This window comes from Hemicordylus capensis, chromosome 12 (assembly GCF_027244095.1).
Source record: "Hemicordylus capensis ecotype Gifberg chromosome 12, rHemCap1.1.pri, whole genome shotgun sequence".
In the NCBI taxonomy this organism is placed as follows: domain Eukaryota; kingdom Metazoa; phylum Chordata; class Lepidosauria; order Squamata; family Cordylidae; genus Hemicordylus; species Hemicordylus capensis.
This window is the reverse complement of record NC_069668.1, coordinates 4304309-4324033: the sequence shown is the minus strand read 5'-3', so window position 1 is coordinate 4324033 and position 19725 is coordinate 4304309. Positions and strand designations below refer to the sequence as shown.

At 53.3% G+C, this 19725-nt stretch overlaps 1 protein-coding gene across 1 annotated transcript in view; it reads right to left on the bottom strand.

Moving 5' to 3' along the window:
• The window catches only part of NCBP3 (nuclear cap binding subunit 3), a 47421-nt gene that overhangs the window by 16133 nt on the left and 11563 nt on the right, over positions 1 to 19725 (bottom strand). The gene's annotated exons all lie outside the window — the stretch shown is intronic.

Below are 19725 nucleotides of genomic sequence, written 5' to 3'. Positions count from 1 at the left end.
TCGCCTTTCCACATCTCTATGAAATGGGCTGTTTGGGGGGAAGGATGTGCTGCAAACCAACATAGGTTTTATTTTTTTTAATTATTTTTCACATTTATGGCCCATTCTTCCTCCAAGGAGCCCAGAGTGGGGTACATGGTCATGTTTGTCCTCACAACAACCCTGTGAGGTAGGTTAGGCTGAGAGAGAAGTGAATGGCTCAGAGTCCCCCAGCGAGGCTCATGGCTGAAGAGGGATTTGAACCCGGGTCTCCCCAGTCCTAATCCCTACAACTCCCATAACCACCAGCCACGATGGCCAGAGCTGGAGATGCTGAGAGCTGTAGTCCGCCAAACGCTGCTGGGCACCCAAGGTTGCAAACGCCTGCTCTAGGCACCATCCCCTGCTATGGGCAGCATCGCAGTGGTAAGGTAAAGTGTGCTGTCAAGTCTATTTTGACTCCCTGCGCCCACAGAGCCCTGTGGTTTTCATTTGGTAGAATACGGGAGGGGTTGACTATTGCTTCCTCCCGTACAGTATGAGATGATGCCTTTCAGCCCCTTCCTATATCACTGCTGCCCAATTTAGTACCAGCGCAGTAGTTGCTCTGCAGGAAATAGAGCTGATCATGTCGTAGGAACATAGGAAGCTACCTTATACCGAGACAGACATAAGAACATCCCTGCTGGATCAGGCCCAAGGAGGCCCATCTAGTCCAGCATCCTGTTTCGCACAGTGGCCCACCAGATGCCGCTGGAAGCCACAGACAAGAGTTGAGGGCGTGCCCTCTCTCCTGCCATTACTCCCCTGCAACTGGTACTCAGAGGCATCCTGCCTTGGAGGCAAGAGGTGGCCTGTAGCCCTCCGACTAGTAGCCATTGATAGACCTCTCCTCCATGAAGTGATCCAAGCCCCTCTTAAAGCTGTCCAGGTTGTTGGCTGACACCACATCCTGTGGCAGAGAATTCACACTTGGATGTGATTAGTCCATCTAGCTCAAGATTGTCTATGCAGGCAGGGGTCTCTCCCAGGCCGCTCTACCTGGACATGCTGCCAGGGATTGGAGGGGCCTTCTCAGGCGTGTCGCTATAACTGAGTGGATGGGTTCATAGAACCCGGGCCCCCAAGCTCCTGAGGGCCCCCCAGCTCCATTCTAGGGTTGCCAGCTGTCCCTCATTACGCAGGATGTCCCTCATTTCAGGGATGAAATGCTGGTCCCTATAGGGACAGCATTTGTCTGTCATTTATTCAATAGTATATCATTCAATTACACACACGTCAGTGACAGGCCCCCTCTCCCCTAGCTACACCCCTGGGCCTTCAGCATGCAAAGCAGATGCTCTACTCCCACTGAGCTGTGGCCCCACCCCCTAGGAACCTGCTGCCTACTGCGTCAGACCCTTGCTCCGTCTTGCTCAGTATTGCCTACACTGACTGGCAGGAGTCTCTCCCAGCCTGCCCTTCCTGGAGATGTCAGGGGTTGAACCTGGAGCCTTCTGCATGCAAAGAAGATGCTCTACCATTGAGCTACGGTTCAGCAAGGACATCCAGAGGTTCCCCTCGGTAGGGGTGCCAGATTCTGGCCTTCCGAATCTGGGTGCCTAATTTGCATATTATGTAAATTGGCTTGAAAATAGTTTTTGAACAGAACAGGGGCTGCATGTTTTGCTCCATAACTCCACTTTTCTACAAGGGCTAGAGCTTAGCCTTTATTTTATTTATTTTTTAAATTAAAGCTGAAATCCAGGTTAATCTGGACGGGCTAATCAATCTGGGTGAGATGCTAAGATCTGGGTGAAACCCAGAATTTCAGGGAACAGAGCGACTCTACCCCTAGGTAATTTTGGAGCCTGGACCTAAAGGCCTTTGGAGGTCCCCACCTACCCAGTATTTTAACACACTTTTGATAAATATATGATAAATAATTTTTTTATCGCGAACACGCCACCCAGGACCGACTAAAAAGGATTTAGGGGGCCCCAGGGGGTGTGGAGGCCCTGGACTTTAGCCCTCTGGTGACATGGTCTGCTATTAAACATACCCTTCTATTACACCTAAGCCAGCAAATACCTGTGCCCTTTGGAGGTAAATGCCATCCAGCCATGAAGAAGAACAAAGCTCTTTTTATTCCTGGCTTGAATCGTAGGATCTGGCCCAAGCAGTGCTTTTCCCTTCCCAGCACCTGCCTGTCAAACTCGTCCTCAGCTGATAAGCACAAATGGAAAGCATGGAGGCGAAAAGGGCATGGGGGAGAAGGGCGGCCCTTCCGCTCCTGTATTTGAGGGGCTGATTTATGGTTGGGCTGTGATCATAAATCTGTCCCCTCCTTTGTGCAGCCAAGATGCCAGAAGGGCTGGGACGCTTGCCTTCAGTCAAACAAGCCAAACCCGTGCACGTCCTTTCAAGGAAAGCAGGCCAGGGCAAAGTCGCGTTTTAAAAACCCAAAGATTGGATTCAGGCATCGTTATCTGGATATTTGCCTCCACTGCATTTGCATTCCAGGCTGAAACATATGCTCGAAGCAAAGCCATTAAGAGGCCTCTCACTGCTGAGCCTTTTGTCCGAAAAGGAGCTGATTTTGTTTCCAAATTCTAGCCTTGCTGAAAGACCTTAGCCTGGAAGAGCTAGGAGCTCTCTGGCAAGGTGGCTTCTTGTGCAGCTCACGGCCCTTTCTTTGCCAGTGACTTTGCTTAGAAGCCACCAGAACTGTTGGGGATAACGCAGAGTCAGGAGTTTAGAACCAGCTTCTAGATTGTGTAGGAAAACTTGTTTAGGATAGGATGTCAGAGGACTGTTGCCCTTTTGAGACTAGCACAGCTGACCTGTGTGCTGGCTTCTGTACCCCTGGAATTAGGGTTGCCATATTCTGGCTTTCCAAATCTGAGTGCCTAATATGCACATGATGTAAATTGGCTGGAAAATAATATCTGAGCAGAAGAGTGACTGCCCGTTTTGCTCCATAACTCCGCTTCTACAAGGGCTAGAGAGCTTAGCTTCAAAACAAAAGCTAAGAGGAGAGGAGAGCTGGTCTTGTGGTTGTAAGCATGGCTTGTCCCCTTAGCTAAGCAGGATCTGCCCTGGTTTACACTTGGATGGGGGACTAGAAGTGTGAGCACTGTAAGAGATTCCCCTCAGGGGATGGAGCCGCTCTGGGAAGAACATCTATGTCCCAAGTTCCCTCCCTGGCAGCATCTCCAAGACGGGGCTGAGAGAGACTCCTGCCTGCAATCTTGGAGAAGCCATTGCCAGTCTGTGTAGACAATACTGAGCTAGATAGAACAAGGGCCTGACTCAGTATATGGCAGCTTCCTCTGTTCCTAACACTGAAATCTGAAATCTGGGTGGGCTAAGCAATCTGGGCAAGATGCTTAAAATCCAGGGTGGGGGGGAGGCATGGCAACCCTATCTAGAATGCACATGCCAAGGCTTGTCATTTTGGGAAGAGGAAGCTGATTGCACAGCCCTGCTCAGTCTTCAGTGTGCTGTCCCTCCAAGGGAGATGTCCCCGGAAACAGCAACCCTCTCTGCTAAGTCCCCACATGGAAAATGTGGAGAGGCTCGAGCAGGGAGTTTAGGTGGGGAGTGTCTTCCTCTTGCCAATCTTCTGGCTCATCATGGCCTTAGTTCCGTCCCAGCTTTCTGAGCTCGGGGTAGGAAATGTCTGTTCCTCCCTCCCCCTTTCTCTCTCTCTCTCTCTCCCACCCCTCGGAAATGTTTTCCGTTTGATCTTTTGAGAGAGTCTGCAGGCTGCAGTCCATGGAAATGTCACCTCCTCGTGTAACTCAGAGAGGGCCAGGGTGGGGTCTGCTGCTGGCATGTCAGGCTGGGAAGCAGCTTGTCCTGCAGTGGGCCTTCCAGTTGTCTTTCACCTGGCTCCGGAAAGGGACCCTCCGCCAGGCAGCTCCAAGGCACAGACTTCGCGGTGGCCAGAAATGCTTCTCTCTCTGCCATGGAAACTCTCCAAGGTCGGGCTGCTCTTCTCCCCTGAGTCCGCTCCTGAGTCTTTCCCCTGGGAGGAGAGGCAGCGGAAATGGACAATCCAAGAAGGACCATGATCTTGAAGCCGATTGGCATGAGAAATCCCTTCCCATCCACGTGTGTTCTGTGAGACTTGGCGTTCTGTTGGGTTTGTGTGTTGCTCGGGTTCAGAGGCCCCCTCGTCATGCAAGGCCTGAAGCTGTACGCTGCTTCCTGCGCTTGTGCCTGGATCCAGCCCTGCCTCCTGGGCTCCCAGCAAAAGCCCAAATTGGAGCTGTGCCAGGGGAGGAGGGAGCTAGGATGGGGTCTGCGCAGGATGCGTCCCTACTGGCCTCCTTGGCGGGCACAGGAGGAGGTCTCCTTGGCTGGCACTGGGAAGGCCAAGGAATGTGCAGGTGGAGACAGTGGAAGGGGCTGGGCGGCCTTAGCCAGAGGAGGGGTGAGAAGACCGAGGGGCCCCGTCTCCATCCACACAGCAGGCATTCGATATCACCACCCCAGGCCGTCCCAGGCATGTGCTGGATCTCCAGCCAACCTACTCGAGGAATCTTGCTATCGGTGTGTTATCAGGCAGGGGAACGGCTATCAGGGTTAGGCCCAATCAGAACGCCAAGAGCCCCGGAGAAAACCTTCTCCGGCAGGCCGCTGGAGTGGTTTGTGTGGTGGGGTCTGCGTGTGGAATGCAGAAGACACCCTGATTGCATCGCAAGACCCAATGGAGATGAAGCTGGAGGAGGAGGAGGTGGAAGGAATGCTGGAGAAGAGCGGATTCTGGCAGCAAGGAGAGCCCTTTGGTGGAGGGCAGAACACCAAACACCGAGGCAAAGCGTGGAATCAGCTCCATTTAGTAGTGAGAACTGAAGTCCGGTGGCTGTCCTTCATGCGCGTGCCCGGCACGGAGTGATCCCACGCTACAGGGCTGCAGGTGTGGATAGGAACCGAGGAAGCTGCTGCCTTATACAGAGTCAAGCCCTTGGTGCATCTAGCTCAGCACTGTCGGCACTGACTGGCAGCAGCTCTCCAAGGTTTCAGGCAGCAGTCTCTCCCAGCCCTACCTGGAGATGATGCTAGGGCGGGGTAGGCAACCTTGGTTCCCCAGCTGTTGCTGAACGACAGCTGCCATCATTCCTGATGGTAGTTCAGTGACAGCTGGAGAACCAAGGTTGCCTCCCCCTGTGCTAGGGAGCGAACCTGGGACCTTCTTCGGCGTGGAAGCAGATGCTCCACCACTGAGCGACAGCCCCCTCCCCTAAGGAGGGAATATTTTACAGCAGACGGCGCTCACATGTAGCCCCCTCCAAATGGGAACCAGAGCAAACTCTGCTTAGCAAAAGGGACCATTCATGCTCGCCACCACAAGACCAGCTCTCCTTCCCGATGTGTGATAAGTTAACATATCGCAGACATCAATAACACAAAATATAATCCTGCATAAATTTATTGCCCCCTTTCAAAGAAAGAGAGAGAGAGAAAGAAAGAGAAAGAAAGAAAGAAAGAAAGAGAAATAAATAAATAAATGCCATGACATATTCACAGTATTTGTGGTAAAATATAACATATCGGGTCTAATTACCAAGTTGAATTACCAACGTCAGATTTTATCTCAACTTCACAAGTGCCTTCAAGCTGCACAGAGGTCTAGGTTTGTTTCTAAATTAATCTGACCTCCTTCCCCCCATCCTGTTTCTGAGTGTAGGACATAGGATTCAGGGCTGTCCCCCACACACTTTTGCCTGTAAGAGAGCAGGAGAGAAAAGAAGGCCTGAAAAGAACATGGTAGTGGCTTTGCCCAGCAAAGAGGGGGGACTTTGAAGGAGCGGAGAGGGGGCATTCGGCACAAGACCAAGCCCTCCGGCTTGGAGTTCACCCCATTTGTCCAGAGCTGACTCCTGGCCAAACTGATCTCTCGCTTTGCCGGGAGAATGGCTTCTTTCCATGACCAGAAACAAAATATCGAGGCAGTAAACAGTGTCGTGCTCCAGAACACCTAGCTGTGCCATGCCTGGGAGTGGGATGGCCGACGGCGCCTTCTCTGGCCCGCCCTCCCCTGAGACGGCTCAGTTGCCCCCCAGAATAAGTCAGCCGTGGGTGGATGGAGGATGCTATTCTAAGAGGAACCTGGCACTGCCTCCCAGAACACCTCCCCCATGCAGGGATGTCTCCAAAAGGTAGCAGGAGGCACCCGCACCCGCCCCGCAATTATTTCCTGCTGCCCCTTTCACTCCCCAATCACTTGACAGCAAAGTGTCAGAAAAGACAGTCCTAGTATATTACAGTCCTATAGTCATTCTCATTAATTCTTTTGAAAAGCCATTGTTAAAAGGAGGCTCATTCACTCTACACCAGAACAAGCAGCAGAAGCCAGTGCAGCAAGGTAGGGAGGAGACTCTTCCAGCCTCCCAGGATCCAGGTAGCAAGGAGATTCCTCCAGCCTCCCAGGAGGAATGCGATGCCACCAGTCTCCCAGGAGCCAGGCAGGAAGGAAACGCCTCCAGCCTCCCAGGAGCCAGTGAGGGAGGGGCCTCCACCAGCCTCCCAGGAACAAGGTAGTGGGGAGACTCCTCCAGCCTCCCAGGAGCCAGGCCAACCCCTTCGCTTCCTTCCTGGCCAGGAACTGGGCTGGGTGAGATCATGTGTGCAGGGGGGCTGCGGGATCATCTCCCTTGCAGATTTCAGTGGGCCTGGGCCTGATCTCTCTCCCCACCACCCCAGTCTTTCCTGCCACACAGTCTTGGACAGGAAGAAGAAACTAGCTGGTGAAGCAGACTGGAAGGTGTGGTCCCATCCAAAAAGACAATCTTTTCTAAGAGGTACCTGGCCCGTTTTCTGAATAAATTTGAAAATGCCAAGCAAGCTTCATGAATCGAGTAAATAAACAAACAACGTGAATGACCTTACCTCTGTAGGTTTAATGTCGAGCAAATCCTAGGGCGGGAGTGGCCAACGCACATTCTGTCTCTAGCATTTTATTGAGGGTGGACGTCTGAGAGTGGACATCCAGTTCCCATGTAATTACACTCCCCTCCTCGCACCTTGATCTTTGCAAACACATGACTGCCGATCACAGGAAGCTGCCATATACCGAGTCAGACCATTGGTCTATCTAGCTCAGTATTGTCTTCACGGACTGGCAGCAGTTTCTTCAAGGTTGCAGGCAGGAAACTCTCTCAGCCCTATCTTGGAGATGCTGCCAGGGAGGGAACTTGGAACCTTCTGCTCTTTCTGGGGATCATTGTGACAATGACCATGCCAACCTGCAGCATTTTACAGCGGTTGTAGCGGGTAATCTGGAAAGCGCCCAGGACAAACTCTACAAGGAGCAGTCAAGAACCACCAACACCAACAACACCGAATCACCTTCTTGTCTACAAACGGAATTGCTTATGATGGGCCCAAGTGGGAAATCTGCCTCTCGCTCACCAAGGGACGTCAGTTAAGTGCTGAGCCCAAGAGTCCCTGACGGCAGCCGCCTTGATCCCCAACACATGTTAGCAGCTGCTGTCTTCAATAGCCATCTTGCTGCGCGTGGCTGCCAGCCATGCAAAGCACCTCGTCCAAGAGAATCCCATGGCCAATATCCAAAAGCCACATTCTGCTCATACCTCTTGCAGGGTCAGCCAAACTGACACAGCTAGGGGGTGAGTGCATAAGAGCCCTTCGTCATGCCGGAGGGGCTAGGCTTTGGGAGTCGTTTTTAACAGACCAACACGGCTTGCTACAGTTTTTACAGACCACAGATAAATAACCGCTAATAGAAGAGGAGGGAGCAGATGACAAGGAAGACACCTGCGCTGCACTAACGTGCTGGAAGAGAAGTGGTCATGGGCAGTGTTCCCTCTAACAGGGTTCCCCAGATGTTGTTGACTACAACTCCCATCATCCTCAGCTGTGATGGCCTTTGACAACGTCATTGTCAAAAAGGGGGCTGCTCAACTTAGGTTCCCCCCCCCAGCTTTTTTTGTACCCCAACTCCCATCATCCCCAGCCAGAGTGGCCAACAGCCAGGGATTATGGGAATTGTAGGCCAACATCTGGGGAACCCTGTTAGAGGGAACACTGCCCATGACCACTTCTCTTCCAGCACGTTAGTGCAGCGCAGGCGTCTGTCTCCAGCCCGCTGGGCAGCCCCAGTCTCCCCTCTGGCCAGGAGACCTCAACCCGGAGGAAACCAGAACTCCGGAGAGGCCTGCCGCTGCTGCCATGGCTACCATCGTTGTTTCCCCAATACTGAGTCCGGGCAGCAGCCAAGGTCCGTCGGCAGGCCGGTATTATCTGAGCAGCCGCGGGCCGGCATTCCCCGGGTAGCTCCCATTCTTTCCAGATCAAAGTTCTCCTCGTTTGCAGGGTGAGGCCATCTGACACCGGGGCAGAGCAAGAGAGGAGGAGGGAGGGGAAGAGGAGAGCTGCTGACTCGGGCAGGTGGGTGGGGGGCTGTGAAGGAAGGAGGCCAGCTGGTGAGACCCCCTTCACAAGGCTCCTTAGAGAAGAGGCGCCATCCGTGGGCCAGGCCTGCCAATTCTGGCCATTGCTACCAGCTCATCGCCCTGGTTGCATATGAAAGGGATACTAGAAGTGTGAGCGCTGTAAGATATTCCCCTTAGGGGATGGAGCCGCTCTGGGAAGAGCATCTAGGCTCCAAGTTGACAGCACAACCTTCCCTTCTTTTCAACAGAGGAAGCACCAAGGAGCTAGCTGAGGCGAGGCACTCTCTCCCCTGCTGAGCTGAATTCCCTTTCTGGAAGCAGTCATGGAGGAGGGAATCGGGGCACTGAGCCATTCGTGGTGGGGATCCATGCCCCATGGTGGCACCCAGATGGTCTCCTGACGAGGGGTGGTCAGCAGTGCTCAAAATGGAATGCAAAGACATTTGGCTCCTGGGAGGCTGGAGGAGTCTTCTCCTACCTCCTACCCCAGATGCAGCAGCGTCTGCTGTTTGTTCTGAGGCATAGGAAGGAGTGAATGAGACTCCTTTAACCAACGAAGGAGTCACCCAACATCAGTCCCCACCATGGCATCAAAGTGCTTTTCCCCTGCCCTGAGGAAACAGCACACAAGCATCCGCTCCTCCAGCACGGAACATGGTGACGAATTCAAGCAGCAAGGTCCCTGCTCCGAGGAGCTTACCATCACTCTGGAATGTTGCAGGGATGGCATACGAAAGGGAGAGGCCAGGGCTGGGAAGGGGCCGACGGTGCTGTTACCTGGGGAACTGGTCAGCGCACAGTGAGGAGACATGTGGAAAGAGGGGGTTCCTTCTGGGAGGGGGAGAGATGAGAGACTTCTAAAGCACACACAAATAAGGAGGCCGTTAGAGAGCCAACTGTTTGTTAAAAACAAGCCCAGATTTCCCCTTCCCGTCCAATTCCCAGGCTTGGACCTCTGGCCCGTATGACTGCCGTTGTCCTCCTTATCTTGGTTTTCTGCGGAGGTTTCTCACTCGCACGCCACCACCCAGTCGCTTCTCTGCCACCGGGGCCTCATCCAGCCCCAAGCACCGATGACTCAGAAGAGGCCCCTCTCCGCTCTTCGAATGCGCCGAAAGACCCTTGGCTGCAGGCCAGCCTGACCCCTGGCTTCTCCTCTTCAGCTGTTTCCCGATAAGCTGCCCAGATTAGCCCTCCATGGCTCCCATTTGGCATCACCGTTACGGCAAGTGCAGGACAGGGGGAGGAACAGCGTCAAAGAGCTGCTGGCCAGGTGCTTGCTGCCACTGGGATCTCATCGTCCCACCACACAGTCCCAGTTTAGACACCCAGTTCTGGGGCCATGGTCTTCCTGAGCCTTCCTGTAAAGTCCCCGGGAAGGAAGCACTGATACAGATCCAAGAGCCAAAGAAATGCAGGCCATGCAGAGAAAAACCCGTGGCCACTTGATGGCTTAAAAAAATTTTTTTTGTAAAGATCATCCAAATCCATGGAGGATTGAGGACATCAGAGAATGTCGGGGAAGCTCAATGCAACCTCCATGTCGCTGCAGGCAAGCTGGGAGTTTTGCAATGCAATTGCCTCTTTTCCATTTCTAGGGGTGTAAAAGGTAAAGTTGTGCCCTCGAGTTGATTTTGACTCCCGGCGCCCACAGAGCCCTGTGGGTGTCTTTGGTAGAATACCGGAGGGGTTGACCATTGCCATCTCCCCACGCAGTGTGAGATGATGATGCCTTTCAGCATCTTCCTATATCGCTGCTGCCCAATATAGGTGTCTCTGGGAAACATACCAGTGGGGATTCAAACCAGCAACCTCTTGCTTCCTAGGCATGTTACTTCCCCGCTGCGCCATTAGGGATAGACCTTGTCAAAAACCACAAGGAGCACTCCTCTCCTCAGATGGTACCGATCAACCAATGGGAAGGCCTCACACCCTCAAGCCCTGGTCTTTGGCTGGCCACTGCCGGAGACAGAATACTAGGCCAAGCAGACCCGCCATAGACTAATCCAGCAGCAGGGCTGTTTGTATGTTCTTAGAGAGAGTCATTCTATTCCTTGGCAGAGGCTCTCGGTTCCTCCTTTCCTTGGGCATGCTGTTCTTGAGCAGCCAGATACCATGATCCCTAGATCCAAGGAAGCAAAATGTTTATGGCCACGGGGCCAAAACAGCCTAAAAATTCAGCCATCACATTTCATTGCAAGCCTGGCATTGTGGGATTCGAGAACAAGGCGCAGAAGAGGACAAATAAGATGGTCAGGAGGCTAGAGCACGTTCTTTACAGGGCAAGGCTATAACATCTGGGGCTTTTAAGTTTAGGAAAAAGGCGACTGAGGGGAGGTATGATAGAGGTTTACACAATTATGCAGAGAGAATGGATAGGGAGAAGTTCTTCTTCCTCTCTCACAACACAAGAAGCAGGGATCATCCCACGAAGCGGATTGCCAAGAAATGTAGGACCGAGAAAAGGAAGCATTTGTTCACACAACGCAGAAGTAATCTGTGGAATTCTCTGCCACAAGATGTGGTGATGGCCACCAGCTTTGATGGCTTTAAAAGAGGCTTAGACAAATTCAAGGAGGATCAGTCTATCAATGGCTACTAATCCTGATGACTATTGGCTACCTTCATATTTAGAGGCAAGATACCTCTGCATCCCAGTTGCAGGAGAGCAACAGCAGGAGAGGAGGCATGCCTTCGTCTCCTGCTTGTGAGCTTCCCAGGGGATCTGGTGGGAACAGGGTGGCAATGTCCCCCGAAATTCCGGGTTTCACCCAGATTTTAAGCATCTCACCCACATTGCTTAGCCCACCCAGATTGGCCTGGGTTTCAACTTGCATTTAAAAAACAAAAAGCTATGCTCTAGCCCTTGTAGAAATTGAGTTATGGAGCAAAATGTGCAGTCACTCTTCTGCTCAGAAATTATGTTTGAGCCAATGTACATGACATGCAAATTAGGCACCCAGATTTGGAAAGCCAGACTTTGGCAACCCTAGGTGGGAAATACATCTGGTGTGAAACTGGGTGCTTTATTAGATAGGTCTTGAATGGGAGACTACCTGTGTGAGTGCTGTAAAACATTCCCCTCGGGATGGGGCCGCTCTGGAAAGAGCATCTGCCTGCTTGGCATGCAGAAGGTTTCAAGTCCCCTCCCTGGCAGCATCTCCAAGAGAGGGCTGAGAGAGAGACTCCTGCCTGCAACCTTGGAGAAGCCGCTGCCAGTCTGGGTAGACAATCCTGAGCTCGAGGGACTAAGGGTCTGACTCAGTATTCGGCAGCTTCCTATGTCCCGAAGGCTCTTCTGGTGTTCTTACGAATCTCTCTCATCCCCAAAACGTGCCCAAAGTGAATGTGTCTTTTGCAGAACGGCCCCAGCCTGGCTCTGCTCTCTGCCCCATGCTGTGAGCAGAAACGTCCCACGGAGCCTCCACGCTGGCTGCACAAATGCCAAGTAACTGGCCACTGGCAAGAGGAAGCCAATGGGTCTCCCTCCTTTCATCTGGTTCCCCACTGGGAGCAGAAATAGCTTCCTCCTTAGGAGCGCCCAGGCCCGACAAAGAACAAAGGGGGCCAGACCAGAGCTGTTCTCTCCACCTCGTGACCCTCATCTTGAAGGAAAACGCGATTCCCGGCCACCCTCCAGGGACCCCACAGCTGCAAGCAGGAGGCGTGCTGGAACTCACGGCACGTGGCTATTTTTAGCTCGGCAGGGCCTTGAAGGAAGCAGAGGGTACCCTCCGCAGCCACCCTGCCTGCAATGGCTGGCAAAAGGCACATCCCCATCGAGAGAGACTCCTCGGAATGTCAGACGAGCCAGGAGGCGCTTCAGTCCCAACAGGTTTTGAGAAGAGAGTACTGTTGCTATTTTTATTTTTTAACTCAACAATCCAACAACTGCAGCCCACCCTCATTAAGTGGCTTGAGTGGAGGAACGGGAAGTTCAGATTGTCCCCTGCCTGTGACGTCACGAACACCATCCAGATGGGATGATGATTAGTGCAGGCGAGAGATTTGCTTTCATTCCCCAGATCCGAGCTCCAGGACCTGCCCAGAACCTTGTAAGCTGCTCCCTCGCTTGATGCCAGGAGGTCCGCCCAGTTTATCCAGTTGGGAAAACCTCGTTTCTCAGTCACTGTTGCTGGGGTTCCAAAATTTGCCAGCCAGCGAGGACGTTGGCCTGTTGCCCTCTGAAATGTCATGATCCCTTCTGGGCAGTGTTTGTGCTTCTCATCTTGCTTCTGCCACTTGCCACATGCTCATGGGGAATGGTCGGTTAACCACAACGCACTTGCAGAAAAGCTGAGGAGCTGCGGAAAAGCTCCAGCCGAGATGGAAGATGCACCAGTTGCCCAGACTCATTGGTGGTGCTAACATGTCAGCACGTTTGACTGGGCCCCATTAAAATGTGCTGAGCACCCAGTTTCCCCTGGCTGGTCCTGCACCCCCCGGATTCAGTTTAGGATGTAATCAGATTCTTCTTTCCCCTAACCCTCAATGAGTGGTAGCTGTGGTCATGCATTCTGCACATGCTTAGGAAACCTCTTTTCTCCATTGCATCACGTGTCCCAGGAATGTGACGAAAAAGAATGAGGCTCACTCCAGGCTCAAACGAAGCCTTAACTCTGAGAATGAATGTTGCCAACTTCTTTGTTGGGCCTTGCTTCAGCACCTTTAACAGTCGCCTGACACAGAGGAAGGAAGGAGGAGAAGCGTTGCCCATTCCTTCATCGCCACGCCAGGAGAAGCCTCCCCCGCAAAATGCCAGTGCCATTAAAGGCACAAGAGTAGGGCCTGGGGGGAAAGTTGGCAACCTTTCACAAGAAAAACGTCCCGTGGGGGGTTGCCAAGCCCTTGTTTCCATTACACATCAGAAGCAAAGCAGAGCTGGGCTGTGGAGGGCTGCGGCGGCAGCATATTCCCGCGGAAGATAAACTCCTGTCCTGCTAGCGAGATAACGCACGCCGCCAGTGAGCCCATGAGAAAGTGAGAGCCGGAGGAGAGAGGTGGAAAATATGAGCCTGGAGGAGAAGCAGGAGCCAGTCACGGACGGACGGCCCAGGCCTACATCTTGTCCTTGGCCGGAAGGAGCATCAGCCCGCTTCCTGGCAAACGCATCTGCCTTGCATGCAGAAGACATTGGAAGCTGCCACATGCTGAGTCAGACCCTTGCTCTATCTCGCTCAGGATCTTTGACACTGACTGGCAGTAGCTCTCCAAGGCTCCAGGCAAGATTCTTTCCCGGTCTACCTGGAGATGCTGCCAGGGATTCAACTGGGAACGTTCTGCCTTCCTTATGAGCACCTTCCTTACGAGGCACCTGGGGCTCTTTAGCTTGGAATGGAGGCGACTACGGGGAGAGACATGATCAAGGTGTATTAGATTACGCATGGATTTGAGAGGGTGGACAGTGAGAACTTTTTCTCCCTCTCTCATAACACTAGAACCAGGGGTCACCCCATGAAAGTGAAGGTCAGGAAATTTAGGACCGACAAGAGGAAGGACTTTTTCACACAGCGCACAATCTATGGAACTCCTTGCCATGGGATGTGGCGATGGCCACCAGCTTGAATGGCTTTTAAAGGGGCTTAGACAGATTCATGGCGGACAGGTCTATCAATGGCTACTAGTCTGGTGGCTGTGGGCCATCTCCAGCCTCAGAGGCACAATGCCTCTGAACACCAGTTGCAGGGGAGCAGCCGCAGGAGAGAGGGCATGGCCTTACCTCTTGCCTGTGGGCTTCTCAGAGGCATATAGTGGGCCACTGTGCGAAACAGGATGCTGGACTAGATGGGCCTGATCCAGCAGGGTTCTTCTTATGTTCTTATGCCTTCAAAGCAGATGTTCAACCACGGAACTGCGGTCCCTCCCTGGGAACGTCCTGCCCTTAATCATACAGAAAGCTGCCTTCTGTGGAGTCAGACCCTCGGTCCAGCTAGCTCAGTACTGTCAACACTGACCGTCAGCGGCTCTCCACGGTTTCCGGCAGGAGTCTTTCCTGGAGATGCTGCCAAGGATTGAACCCAAGTCCTTGTGCCTACCAAGCAGATGCTCATGCACTGGGCAACTACGGCCCCAGCCCCTAAAGGGGGTCTCTTACAGCGCTCACATGATAATTCCAGTATCACTGCCTTGGGAAGGGGAGCAGAGGCAAGAAGCTGTCCTATGGCGAGGAGAGAACCAAGGAAGGGATTCTGAGAGCAGGGCAGGCGACCCTCGATTGAGGGAGGAAGGAAGTGACTGAAAAAGGAGTGAAGGGAGGAAGGAAAAGACAATCATCCTAGGACGGCTGGTGACAATGCGGGATGGGCATCTTTTCAATGGATTGGAATTGGAAGGAAAGGAGGGTGGACCTGGCCTTTTGTATCAGTGGCACCTGGATCTCCGAGTGTGACTCAGAGGCATCGGTCGTGAAATTTGCGGCGCTTCCTCCGCAGCGGCTTCTTCGTGACCGTCTCTGCTAAAAATAGGGCCTCTCGGAGGCAAGAATCTGCGGCCCTGTATAGGTTAAGCGCAAGGTATCGTTTTTTGCTGGGCCTCCTCGCTGCCCCCCCCCCCAGGCCTCGGGCCGAGCTCCCAGTTGGCACGGCAAGAGAGCTGCTCCGTGCCCTTGGCCGGCGGAAGGGCTGCTCCTCCGGGACGCTCCAAAGAGCCGGGGATTCTTTTGAGCAACAAACGGTGCAATAGAACATGGGGGGACCCTGGCAGGTGGGAGAATTCTGCCGGCACACGAGGTGTGCTAGGAAACCCTGGCCCAACCACGGGACAAAAGGGCCCCACCTCCGGTAGTGGAAGGATCCAGAAGCCAACCCTGACTTGATTCCCCCAATCTTTTTTTTCTGTTCGCATGGTGAAGGTCCCAGGTTCACTCCCCAGCAGCCTCTCCAGGCAGGGCTGGGAAGGACTCCTGCCTGAAACCTTGGGGAAACTGCTGCTGCCAGCCAGTGTTGGCAGTCCTGAACTAGATGGACCAAGGGTGTGACTCAGTAGAAGGCAGCTTCCTCTGTAACATGCAGAAGGTCCTCTTTTTGCCTGCAGGTTCACTCTCTGGTGGCTTCTCCAGGTAGGGCTGTGGGGGGAAGTCCTGCCTGAAACCGTAGGGAGCTGCTGCCAGTCTGTGCTGGCAATCCTGAGCTAGAGGGATCCGTGGTCCATCAGACTCTGTATAGCTCCCTACGGTTCATTTGGCCAGTTCTCTGTTGGCAAATCGCCCCCTTTTCTTCCTTTCAAGCAACAAATGTACTCCTTCTGGCTTCTTGCTGTCGTCTGGGAATGCAGAGAGCACCTAACATGGTTATCTGGAAACCCCAGGCTGTACCCTTCTCATCATTCTAGCCTGCTGGACGTAATGCTCTGGCAGGAACAAGATAAGGGCCAGAGCATGGGAGGGCAAAGTGGGGAGACGCTCCACAGCGGGGTGGGAGGCTGCTGGCCGCCAGAGCCAGCAGTGAGCTCATTCCCTTCCTCATTAATCGACCTGTTACAGATGGCTGAGAAGTGCAGGGAGATGGACGGAGTGGTGCTCAGCGCCCACACTGGCAGTCGCTGAGCGCCGCATCCCCTGGGGAAACCAAGGGAGAACTTGGCAAGAGCGAGAGGAACAGCTTCTTGCTGCCTCCTACTGAGTCAGACCCTTGGTCCATCTCGATCAGGATTGTCAGCACAGACCGGCAGCGGCTCTCCAGGGATTCAGAGAGGGAACTTTCCCTACTTGGAGATGCTGCCGGGGTGGTGGCGGGGTTCACCTGCGTCCTCCTCTGGGCAAAGCAGATGGTCTACCACTGAGCCTCATTTGAGGAAAGCTGATCTTGTGGCAGTAAGCACAAATTGTCCCCTTTGATAAGCAGGGTCTGCCCTGGTTTGCATTTGGAGACATGTGTGAGCACTGCAAGATATTTCCCTTAGGGGACGGGGCCCATAGCTCAGTGGAAGAGCTCTTGCCTGCTTGCATGCAGAAGGTTCCAAGTTCCCCCCCGGCAGCATCTCCAACTAGATAGGGCTGGGAGAGAGACTCCTGCTGCCTGCCACCTTGGAGAAGCCGCTGCCAGTCTGTGAAGACAATACTGAGCTTGACAGACCAAGGGTCTGACTCAGTATATGGCAGCTTCCTATGTCCCTATGTCCAGCTATTGGCTCAAAGGAAGCTTGCTGATGGCCAGGCGATACAGCTTGGGGTGTCCCTGGTTCTGAATGAAGCTGCCAGCAGAGCTTGTGGGGAGGTGAGGACACAGCTTCAGCTGAAGGAAGGAGCGGGGTGGAAATGGCGTGTGAGGAGCCTCTGGAAAGAGACAGAAGGGATGCAGAGTCTCTCTCCCAGGGGATCTGATGCGGGTCTGAGTTGTGCTCTGGAAGGAAGGACTGCGATTCAGTGGCAGAGCCTCAAGTTCAGCTCCAGGTAGGGCAGGGCTGGGAGAGAACCCTGCCTGAAATGACGGAGAGCTGCTGCCAGTCAGTGTAGATTCCCGTGCGAGTGAGGCTGCGGAGCTGACGGCTGGAGCAGGGTGACCCACCATAAATATACTCTCCGCAGAGGGTCAGAATGCCTTCTCCGCTGGCAGGCAGAGCTAACTTTAACTCCTCTTGGTTGCACATGGCAACCTCCGGTAAATATTGACTGGGGAGTGCAGGACCAGCTTGGCATGCTGGGAAGGAAACAGGCTGGTTCAGTGTCTGTCCCTGCATGAGAGCGGAGAAGAGGAGATCTGGTCTTGTGGTCGCAAGCATGACTTGTCCCCTTAGCTAAGCAGGGTCCACCCTGGTTGCATATGAAAGGGAGACTAAAAGTGTGAGCACTGGAAGAGATTCCCCCTTAATGAGATGGGGCTGCTCTGGGAAGAGCATCTAGGTTCCCAGTTCCCTCCCTGGCAGCAGCTCCAAGATAGCAGGGCTGAAAGAGAGTCCTGCCTGCAACCTTGGAGAAGCTGCTGCCAGTCTGTGAAGACAATACTGAGCTAGATAGACCAAGGGTCTGACTCAGTATATGACAGCCTCCTATGTCCCTAAAGGGAGGCGAAGAGGAGGGGAGTCCTCTTGGTGGGCTAAATCTTTTAAGCTGGAACATCCAAAGGCACTCTCGGATGTACGGCCACCTTGACAGATATCCTCGCCCTGCGCATTCTGCCGACACATGGCTGTTCCTCAGGAGCATGCGTGGGCCTGAAATCCTGGCCGGACCCCGCTCCTTCCCAGCTTTGGGTTGTGAGAACGGGCCGATGATGGTTTCCTTTCACCAGTGACACCAAAGACTTCTCACCTCAAGGACCAGAACATAGAGAGGAGTACTGAATGTCAGGCAACGCGGACATTTTTTGGACTCTGCTGGAGCAGAGGTGTCATTGGGGGGGTGGCTCATGGTCACCGGTCCCCAACGAATGGCTCACGGTGCCCCAAAACTCACCAGCCATCTCCCTCCTCCGTGACCTCTCCCAGAAGGCACCTGCACAGAGCGTGGAGAAAACTCCTGGCCTCCCCTGGAAGGAACGTGCTCTGGAAGGCACACATCCGAACAAAACTATATCCTCCCCTGCTCTGGACGTTTTCAAGAAAGATCTGTCAACATACCTGTTTAGTCAGGCTCTTAATATCTAGTTTGCATAGTTCTTTAGAGTTTTTCCTCGATGTTGTAATTGTATCCATGTTTTCACGGTTGGTTTTGTAGACTGCGAACTGCCCAGAGAGACCTGCCTATGGGGCAGTGTAGAAATGCGTTAAATAAACATACATCCAGCTCTCTGCGGCTTATGCCTTCATAGGTGCTGTATGATCATAGTAGAGAGTTTTTAAAACACGTGGCATTCTAGAGGGGTGGGTTATGATGGAGTTGAGTTAACAAAGGGGGCTGGCTGGGGGAATGCTCCCTAAGTACCTAGCAGCATCCTTGCTTGGTAGATGAGAGAGGGCCTCCGCATGTGGTCAGATGATGCACCACCTCAAGACTATCTGGGAAGCCCAGAAATGAAACATTGTTCGCACCCAAGGTTTCGTTCGCGTCTCCTCTAGAATGGAGGGTGTGTGTTCACAAATTGGCCAAGTTCACCCCAAAGTCCCTGCAAGCCATCTGGGAGCACTTCACACACAATTCAGGTTTCTCATCTGGCATTAGAGCGTAGCTGGATTTATAATGGGGGATAAAAACCCCCACTTTTTGCCTCTTTTGGGGGGGCAACTTCGAACTTGTAGTCAAGCCACGCAGAAAACCTGTGGTAAAGCCTGCTGTTTGGGAAAGAGAGTGCGCTGCCCACGTCCTTGGCCTCACAGGGGTTCTTTAGCCTCCAAATGAAGGATGCAGCCATTTCCTCTAGAGGGGGATGGTGGTTATGATGTGGAGTGGGAAAAGACACTAGTGGCTGGCCATTCTAATGTCTGCTTGGGCAGGAAAAGCGTGCCAGGTCCGGGATGGAGGGACGGGGTTGGCATTTGCCTGGGAGAAGAAGGGCAACTTTGGGGAGGCATTTTCTGGGTCAGCGAGGTGCAAAAATCCTGACATCGCTCTGTCGGGGATGATGGCGGCGGGTCCATTTTGCTGGGTTGCCGTGAGAATCCTGAGCGACTATTTCCTGCCCGCCCCAGGCCTCCGCTTTGCTTCCTTCCTCTGAAAGGGTTGGAAAGGCAGAATCTATCTTGGGATGTCTTCAAGGGTCCCCAGCACCGCACATGCTCTGCGCTCCTGTGACAGCATCGGGCACGGTGGATGGCTTCTGCTGACCAATTGCCCTTTCCAGCTCCTCTGGCAAAGGAACATCCATTAGCTGCAGGTGAGGACAGGCCTCCAGACTCAAAGGGCAATCTGGATTGCCCATGAATATCCCCGTGAACTTTGACAACGTTGAGTTCTGGTTATTTCTCAGCGAGGCAAGCTAAATGTCACACCGTCTCTTTTCCCTGTCCGAATGCAATTCCCCGCCATCACATTTGCGATTGCGTGCAATAAATCTAGATCCCTTCCCTATCAGGTTGTCATGAAATAATTAGGAAGCGGCCATATACGGAGTCAGACCCTTGGTCTATCTAGCTCAGTACTGTCTTCCCAGACTGGCAGCGGCTTCTCCAAGGTGGCCGGCAGGAATCTCTCTCTCAGCCCTATCTTGGAGATGCTGCCAGGGAGGGAACCTGGAACCTTCTGCTCTTCCCAGAGTGACTCCCATCCCCTGAGGGGAATATCTTGCAGGTGCTCATACTTCTAGTCTCCCATTTATATGCAACTGGGGTGGACCCTGCTTAGCTAAGGGGACAAGTTACGCTTGCTGCCACAAGACCAGCTTTCCTCTCCAGCCCAGTCTGATCTACACTGACCGGCAGTGGCGTTCCAGGGTTTCAGGCAAGGGTCTCTCCCAGCCCTACCTGGAGATAC